The sequence below is a fragment of the Rhea pennata genome, chromosome 6, assembly GCF_028389875.1.
Source record: "Rhea pennata isolate bPtePen1 chromosome 6, bPtePen1.pri, whole genome shotgun sequence".
Taxonomy (NCBI): domain Eukaryota; kingdom Metazoa; phylum Chordata; class Aves; order Rheiformes; family Rheidae; genus Rhea; species Rhea pennata.
In genome coordinates, this window is record NC_084668.1 from 2,420,967 (window position 1) to 2,431,135 (window position 10,169).

The window sequence follows — 10,169 nt, forward strand, 5'->3', positions numbered from 1 at the left end:
TCGCTGCTCAATACCAGGAACCGACCTCCAGCGGCAGCTGTGGCTCAGAGAGCGTCCCTCCACGGAGAGGCTCTCGGGGCTGCGGGGCATCAGAGAGCTTGTGCCTCAGCACGCTGTGAGGCTCTCAAAGCATTTGCCAGATTACACTTGATTTTCCTAAGGCACTAGCAAGTGCAGAGTCTGGGAAGTCACCTCAACTTAATACAGCACAAGTCTCTCAAAAGCCTGCAAATTACCATTGCTCTCACATTTACATTAAAAAAATTATAAGAAGATATATACATGCCTGTAATAATTCATATAAAGCATATTAACTAGAGGATTAAAAGATGGGTGCTTCTTTTTAGTAAACACGCCCATAAAAATGTTACTTTCTGGCAGACTTGCATGAAACACCTGGTATTTACATTACGATAGCTTATATTATTATAAAAACATTACACATTATCTATTTTTAAACTGGTGAAAACAAGAGCCAAATCATTGCTGCCCATTCAACCACATGGAGACAATTTTCGCAAGACTGCATTTTCCAAGCATTGTTTTGGGAAACAAGCATTATTGTAAGATTGACTACAACTTAGATTCTTAAAAAAATATTCAATTTTAACGAATCCTTTCACATGCGGCATAGTGGAGTACTACTCATGCCTAATAAGGGCGGTTAATAAGCTGCAGTAAATAACCACTTCTGCAGAAATGAAGAAACGTTTTCCATCCCTCACAATTTAAACATCTACACTAATTATGTGCCTACTCAGTTTTATGGCACTGTAAGAATGATGCTGTCATGACAAGGGTTGAAATACAGTAAATTAACAGAATGCCACTAAAAACTAAATTAAAAAGCATGTTAAAACATCATTATATTTTCAATGAAATATTGCATAACCTGCTGCAAAATTCTCAGAGTATTACCTACAAAATAATGCAAACTAATAGTTATACTTACTACTTTTAATAATTTCTTCTTTATAGTTAAAGTAAGTAAGCATTCATAATGGTTTGTTTTAATCTTCAATGTTTATAGCTATTTCATTGGCATATAATATAACATGGGTATTCACACTAAGTACCTAATGCAAATGTGTGAATTAGCAGCCTTTCCACTTAATGAGCCTCCAACGTACAATTCGGAGCATATACATCTTGAACATCTTACCACTGTTTTCCACCTGTGTTACTTTATGTCGCATTGGTTTGCCCATCTCATAACATCTTCAACAATTGGTCAGATTTTAAAATTTATTTACATGTCCAAGGATGCACATAGGCAGGCAGTGAATTTTCAGAAGCAAAATACCCCCTTGAGTTTGTGCACAGATGCTTTTGAAAATCTTACCAGGTACCTGACTACTTTGAAAAAAAATGGCTTTAGAGGTTCCCATCAGAATGTGTTTTGCTCTGTGTCCTTAATGCAATGTTTCTGTTCAATAATCCTAATGGATAGACTCAAAAAGGAATTTTTCAGTGGAACTGGACAGTGGAAGCTCAGCATCTATGAAAACCTGAAAGTTTGAAACTGAGGCACTAGGCTAACATATAAAAACCATGCACCATCAGCAACACAGTTTACAACAGAAGAACGTGGTCTGCTTTCCTCTGAGAGCGTACACGGAGATCCCCACACTCTGACAAGGTGTCCACCCACCCTGTGAATCCCAAGCGGACAGAAGTCACTGGCTTAGACTTGCAGACAAATGATGTAGAACTGGAAAAGGATGCTTAGGATTTAGGACATGCCTCTCTCCGCACTGTGTCCCACGCTGTTTCCCAGGACGCCCATCACTGGATTCACCATGCGTTAGCACTCCCTTCAGACAAGCTCTGGAGTCAAACCCCTTCTCTCACCTAGACAGTAGCAGAATTCTGCATTTCTCTGTTTTCAAAAGCTATCAGCCATTACTTGTTTTTTTTTTTTTTTTTTTTCTGATTTCTCTGTTACTTTTCCTTTTTAACTCATCTCCTCACCTTGTGTTTTATGTTAGATTTTATAATCAATACAGGGATATTTCAAAGGAGTGTCCTTTGGGAAACCAAATATTAGTTTCCTATCATAGACACTTTCATGGTACTGGCAGAATCTGTCCTTAGTCTTCTAGTCTCCTGGTTAGTTCAAGGGCAGTACCTCTAGTTCCATAAATACTAATCATATGCAATAATCTGCTTTGGAGTATTATGCTAAATTCCTTCCTGAAACCCAAACAGATGAATACAGTGATAACATACCCAGTGGATTAGTCTCAGCAGCCATTGCTTAAGATGTCCCTTCATGTGTGCAACACTCATTTCCTACTCCTTTGCATATTCATTTTCTCCTCCTCCCTCCTGCTGTCTGTTTCAGCTTCTGAGGAAATCAGTTTTCTGTCTTTTCCTAATGACATAGTGACTCAATATTTTACTAGCTTTTTCTGCGTTAGATTTTATTCCATTTAGTATCATACATTTGAACAATCTCTGTTGCCCATTTTGTACTCTTCTGTAAAGAGTGGGGCTATGGATTTGTTTACATGCATGGGTACAACTCACATCCTATGAACTCAAGAGAAGCAAGCCGGCTTCTTATGATGCAATACCATGGTTACAGCATTTAGTACAGTAGTAGAAAATATTCCTGTCATTGTGTTATACCCTTGGAAATGCCCAGTTACACAAAGTTGCCTTGAAATGGTGTTACAAAGCTACAGGTTACAACCACTGCATCTGAAATCACAGTGCTTGGAGTCTTTCCTCTTGTCATGGAAAACCAGACGAGCATCTTCATCAAACAAATGGCCTATTAGCACTCTAGACCCATCAAAGTGGCAATTCCCAGATTTTGCAAGATATTGTAGTATTGAATAAGTTATTTGCTGTGGACAGTGTCATACTTTCCTCTTCTAACTGTCCTGTGCTTTATCTATTTAATTATTTCCTGTGGCTGTGGGTCACTGCATCCCTCCAAGGTTATTTTGATCAATGTATGTTTTCATGGAATTGGTATTTTCCTTGCCTTACATCCTTTTTAGGGTATATTTTCTCTCCAGCCTTTCTCCTTATGAAAGAAAAAGAAAACGGACTATCCTACACCACAGTAACACCTCTTCATTAGGTCTTTTTAACAGAATTGTAATAGTCTCAGTCTCCTCCTATTTATGTGTTTTTGAAAGCTCTTTGGCTTTGTTCACACATTTGGCAGAATGTGTCTTACTCAATTTTATTTTTACAGTATTTATTTTTCCTTCTTTTTCATGCTCTGACTGCTCTTCTCTTCCTTTGCCATATTTCAGCTTTGGGCCATCTTTCATGCCATCACAATACTTCTCTCCTAAATAACAATTTAAATAGGCAAAGCAATCCCTTTCAGGAGGCTTCCAAATGCTTATTTAATTCAATTGCACATACACATCTATAAGCTAGCTTTTCACACCAGCATTATACACATTATGTAAAGAATAGATAAATATAGCCCACCTAATTGCTGTTACATAGTCTTAGTTGTTCTGAGGCTTTAGCAACTTTATGGCTGCTGCTGCTGTGTTTCCTTGTTATTTACAATATAATTGACTGATTTATTTGATTTTCATCTCACTAAAAAATATCTGACAATAAATACTACTAAATACCATTGTCAGCCACTACAGCAAATATCAAAACAGGAATATAAATGGAAAATGAGAATTTCTTGGCACTTGAAGATGAAGAGGTGAAAAGATTTCTAACAAAGAAGTCATGAAGATTTCTTTTTCTCAGTGTAAGGGGTCTTTAAACAGTGCTAAAGAAAGAGTCTTACTGCCACAAGAATTTCTGTACTTTGAGATGGATATACATGACTATACACTTCAAAAAAAAAAGCTTTGAACTACCACAAACCACATATTGCTGATTCAAGTGACAACATTGTAGTCTGCTAGCAATATGTTTGGGTTTTGATAATCAGTTGTTTGCAGCACAGCTCCAGGTAACTTATATGAATCCCAGACTGACTGTGGCAGACTATCTGAAAAGCTAACAACCAGGCAGTTTAAGTGGAAGGACAACGGCTGCTTGTCATTCCAGAAACTGTCTGCTCTGTCCTCTCTCAATATTAACAGCTGCACCTAATAAAAAATCAATATGCCATATTCAGAGTGTTCTAACGAAGCCATACTGCTGAATGAATCATCTTTCCCAAAAAACTGGGATGATCTAAATCTTACCCAAACTTTACTGTATGTTGAACATCGTACACTGACGTAAGACAGCTATTGCCTGCACACTAGTGCTGGGAAGGCAATTACTGAGAAACATTTGTTCAAAGATCCAACTAAAGCAATAAAACAGAAGAATTTTCAATTTGCTGGCTAAACATAAGGCAGGAAAAAAAATAATAAAAAAAGATTTCTGTAATTTCAAAATAATCTTTTTTTTAGTGAAACAACCAAGTAACTTTCAGTCAAGTTTCTTATTCTGTTTGATTTAAAGAATTTCATTTTCATTTCAGGTTTTAGACATTTCTATTATGAAATATGGCTATTTTCCAAAATGTCTGAAATTAAAAAAAACAAAGGGTTTCATTTTGAAAGAGCTGAAAGAAAATACGTCAGTTCCTTCCATAGTTTTTCTTACTTGCCACAACAGTTTACCAAAAAGTTTTTTCCTCCATAAAATTGGAATTTTCTGTGAGTAAATAATAAAAGTGCACATGTGTAAAGTACACGTGTGTACACTGTATTCTAATGCTGTCTTCAGCTGTGAATTACACTGAACTACACATTTTTGATGTTGATTTAACATGTAATCATGATCGCTTGTCAGATATGAAACAGAGTATCAGAGAATATGAGCCATTTATTTAAAAACTGGACACAGCAAAACATATTCAGCCAGAAGACATACCAAAATAACAGTTCAAAAAGAACATCCAAAAAACTGGACAGAGATGCCTTAGTTAGAAGCATTTCTTTGGAAATGAGCTGGGTTAGCAGCTGTTGTGTCTGTCTGTATCTTCAAAAGAGCTACGTATGGGCACAATAACACAGGGAGAAACTGAAATCTAAGTTCATCCAAAATAATTAAATCGTAGGTAATTTGAAAAAGCAGCATATGAAATCTTCCATCCATTCCCTGGAGGGCCTGCCTGTGTTGATATCTTTACAGAGAAGGTAAGTACAATTTCCACAGGAGAATAAAATAATCTGAGGCAGCCATTACTCGATCCTTGGCTTCACACTGAGGGTTTCAATAAAAAGGTAAAAGAAAATGAATTACATGGAAATATTTGCTGGCAGTCTATTCAGCATTCAGCAGCCTGAGCTCTGCCAAAAGAATTAAGGATGGAGGCAGAAGCTGGAAAGAGAAGTTGCATTCTCTAAAAATCTGCGCTTTTCATTTTTACATACTTAATAATTGTCTTGATTAGGTTAGGTTGGTTAAAGCTTATAGAAGAAAATATTTAGAGCAGTGGTTTACCAAGTACCTTTGGGCTTGTCTGCACTCAGAATTGAGATGAACTGATCAGAAGAGTGGTGTTAATAAACAAAACCTAATACATTAAATTCATGTGAATAGTTTTTCAGGCAAAGTGACCTTCCTTCACCATTTAAGAGTTCTGAGTTTTTTCCAGTAATCTTTCAAGGCCAAAACTGCATAATACTGCGATTATTTTACTTTCCAGAGATATCCTTCACATAAGCAGTTGCCATGCTTTAGCTTACACACATTGACTTTTTAATTTATCTCAGCTGTACCATAGTTTCTATTTAAGACGGGATTTTCTTTAAACTTGGTGTTTCTTAATGAAGCATGGCATGCATTATATACTTTCTGGAAATCAAAAAAAAAAAAAAAAAAAAAAGAAAAGAAAAAGAAAAAGAAAAAGAAAAATTCACAATCTCTTCCAAAAGCATTTCCAGAGACTAAGGCACTTATTTAAATATCCCCCAAAAGATTACCCATGTAAAATATTCAGTGCAGGCATGAATAAATCCTGCTGACTACAAAGTCTGGCAAGAAACAGAAAAGATCTGTTTTTCATATAGACAGTTTCAAAATCTGTCATTCAGGCCAGAGACACATCCACAAAACATTGCACCCTGTGGTTAATTCTATGTTATGTCCAGTGGTCAAGCCAACCCTAGCCACATCTGGGATTTTCAGATGCAGCATTTTTTTTATTTCTAAGGAATATAAACAAGCAATTTCAATTCATTCATCAAAGAAAAAAACACAGACTAATACTACTGACAGGGACATCCCCTCTATCCCCTCTCCTACTCTTCTTTCCCTCTTATTTGTGATCACTCAGTATAAAATACTTGCATGCTAGAATTTATTGTGCCTTTATAAACTGATAATCCTCACTGAGGTGCTAACAACTTTATTTGAAAAATGTTGCTGCATTAACATGCAGTAATTTATACAGACAAAGAACTGGAATGTGATTTAAATCTAACAACATGTATGTTAGGCTTGTAACAACACATACGTTGTTCTTCATTGTTTGTTTTCTATTATTAAACTACTCTGTTGTCTCATAGTTCTGTTGCGGGGCACACATCTTAGGAAGGCTGAAATATTCCCACATCTTTTCAAATATATTTCAGAATCTTTCCTGTAAATAATGTAGATTGGTATAGGCTATTCATTTCATAACTCTCAGTTGGAAATGGACCTGTCCTTTTATAATAGGCAGATATTTGACATTGAAAAGTGCTTAATGCCGTTTCTCATTAATGTTTCTGTCTGTTGCCTTGCTAGAACTGAAAAAAAAAAGGACTTATATGTTGCAACGCCTAAAATTTAGGTCCCTTGAAACAAAATCTGGAGCCTCCTCTCTGACACTGAGGCTCTATAAACTGTATCTATGGAGAATGAGGCTGTGATGAGTGCTTGAAGTCAAGTTACGCTGGCAGTACCACTGAAATAAGCTGTCATTACCACCCACTGAGCCCACTGACCTCGCTCCATGTCATTTTCCTCCTGGGATAGCATACCACGTTTTGAACACAGGATGAACTGTTTTGAAGAAATAATCCAGCTAAAAAATAACCTTTTCGTGGTTGGATTTTAGCTGGCTCATTTCACAATCTAGGCAGCTACATGGCCGCACAAATACTTACTCAGGACAGGGTAGGGGAGAAACGAATGTCATGAATAAATGGGATGATTTCTTTAGAGACAGTATTATCTGTGTGTCCTTGGTGTCTCTTCGATACCAAAGTTTGAGGAAGTACAGACTTTGGTATCTCATCAATGAGATTCAGAACAATCAACATGGTGATTTTTGATACACCTCTCCCGGGTCTGCTGTTGTATCAAGGATGGAAAGGAGACATCTCTGCTTGCTCAGGGTCTCTAGGTTTTTTAATAACTGAGTAGGGATCACTGTGCAGGAGGTTGAACAGGAATCATCATTCCTGTTAGACAGGCTAGCTGTTGGAAGAAGTGCAAAGGATTGAATGAACCTAGATTCATCAGAGAGGATCTGTGAAAACTCTCGAAGAGTATGGGAAAAAACCTTTGTAACACAGGAATCATGACTGTGTACCCTGCTCATTAAGGAACATATTTGTATACTAGCATACGCACAGAATGCATGAGCAGGTCCTTAGGAAGGACTGAAATTTGATTTCTTCTTTCCAGGCAGTAATAATGCACACTTTTCCAGATTTTGTAAGTTCTGATTATAAGGAGGGAAGGTATCACTACGCCTTTGCTGGTTAGGTTTTAAAAGAAACACAAGGTATGTTAGACAGCTGTAAAACTTTACTCTATTGAAGTATTGAAATATCGTATGTGACATCAAAACACTTTAATGACTGAATCTGGCTTTTGAACATTATTGATAAAGTTAAGGTACTCAAAGCTACCAATGGTAAGATGCTGCGAGACCTGTCTGGAGAACTAGGCTCCTTTGTAGTCAGAGTAGTGCAAGGATTTGACAGACACTGAAAAGGGGTTTCCAGATCACAGTTATGATTCAAGCACATAAATTCCACTTAACTCTCTCTTTGGATGTAATCTAATCTAAAAAGAACCAAAATATTCTACTTCTGAAGATAATGCCACAAGATTCTTAATGACTATTGTTCAAATGCTGACGTATGGTCAAATGTTTTTGGTACGAATAAAAGGTAAGCTTACGACTGTAAGCCTTCTTCTAATGTAATCTGCATATTTCCTTTTCTTTTAAAGTTTCCAGTTCTGATTTCTAGATTTATTATTTCAGACTCCTAAAGAACAAGTCTGGTATCAATGAAGACCAGAGAGTTTTAAAGCTTCCTGTACTCTATGCTAGATTTTACTCCTTGATTGCCCTTTAGCTAGGCTCTTCAGAGTTATGAAGTACTTTTCCCTTACTTTTCCCATTTCCCAATACTTCTCCCATTTCTCTGATTCACATGTGTTCAACAGTATAAATTCCCAACACATAGAAATCAATTAACAAATCAACTCCAAGCCAACTCCATTTCAGTAAAGGGACTTGGTCCAATTTATTATCTCCAATAAATATCCTTCCCAAAACAAGCACAAACACATTGTTCTGCTCAAATCCCAGAGCAGTAGCCCATGTAAACAGATTGACTTTACTGCATTCCCTGGAGTTTAGTGAAATAAAGCTCTTTCTGATCAGCAGGACTTCCCAACGTTACCACTGTTCATGGAGAACAGCCTGCCAATACCATTCTGACATTTCAATCTGAAATCTGATGTACTTAGATCATAACATAATCACCTCCTCCTCCCTGGATACTCCAGCTAAACCTCTCCCTTTTACTCATTAGTAACCAACTTCATGTTTACAAAGCAATAGTAAACATTGTTATCCATTGTCAAGATAGAAAAATATCTGAAATATAAATTAAAAAAAGTCTTATGAATGCAGGGTCATATTTTCATGCATTTATGTTAAAAAAGCAGAGAAGAAACTTTTAAACCATTTTAATAATTATCTTCCACTGAATTCAGTGGCACAAGGTGACCGCAGTCCAGGCATAGTAGAATTCAGTATTTCCTCTATACAGAAAGAAGTTCTGCAGACCCTGACCTGGCTGTTCTTGTGCTGGTTTCCTCAAGCATGTACACAGAGCCCATCCAATTCCATGATACAAAGCTTCACCGATACATAGCTCTTTCTGCTTTACCCTGAAAATATAATCCATGTTCAGTAAGTGACAAAGTTGGCTTCTATTTTTCGATCAACTCATTTGGCCTATTTTGAATTTCTGAGGATTTTTTTTTTTAACAGTGCTGATTGCTAAGCATACAAATGCTATGGCCAATGAGTACAAGTCTGGCTGTAATTTTGAATGTAACATTTAAAAGATTAAACAATTTATTCTTAAAGGACACCTGTTCATATATTTCTGCAAGCAGCATGCTTTTGTTTTTTCTTGGATAAAGGCATTGTCCAAATTTGGTTCATGACTGCAATACATCTACAATGTATCTCTGAATGGATATTTACAGTCTTGTAATCCAGTCAGCTGTGCCAGACAGGTTGGCTACAATCTTGGATGCATTGTGCGCTCCTGAATCCAATAGCTATTAATGAATGATGCTTGTGGTGCTATTCTTGCACTTAACTATCCTTAAGTGTACACACTAAGTATCTCTCACTGGACAACTCCCACAGCAAGAAGGCCAGTCTACTGACCTGATGTGCACAAAGAACTGAGTCATACCATCCCTCTCAGGGTTCATACTTAACTCTCTGGTTACCTATATGAAGAAGAATCATTCACTACCCAAAGCCCTTTACTATCTCCTTCAAAGCAGAGCCAGTACTTTCTCTTCCTCAAACTGGTCATCATGGAAATCTAAGCCTTTTTCCCTTTAAGAAGCTGCTCCCTGAGATCTCTTCAGAAACTGAGTGCCCATAGGTTGCAAAGATATGCCACCTCACCTCAGGCCAGCATTCCTGACTGCTTTAAGCTGACTTAGATGCAGGCTGAAGCTGAAAGGGCCACCTTGCTCTCCTCCTCCTTTCCTTATGCTGGCACCAGCAGTCCTGCAGTCACAGATCTGGGAACTGATCTGGCCAAAGACTTTTTTTTGAGGGAGAAAGGAAGGTACTTTTCATTTAGATCACTGCTGTAATCCAATTCACTAAATGAACATCATGGCCTGTCAAAGGATGCAGCAGGATCATGTAGTGGAACACAGCAGATACAGACAAACTTGAGGCATCTATGAAACTGCAGCCCAAA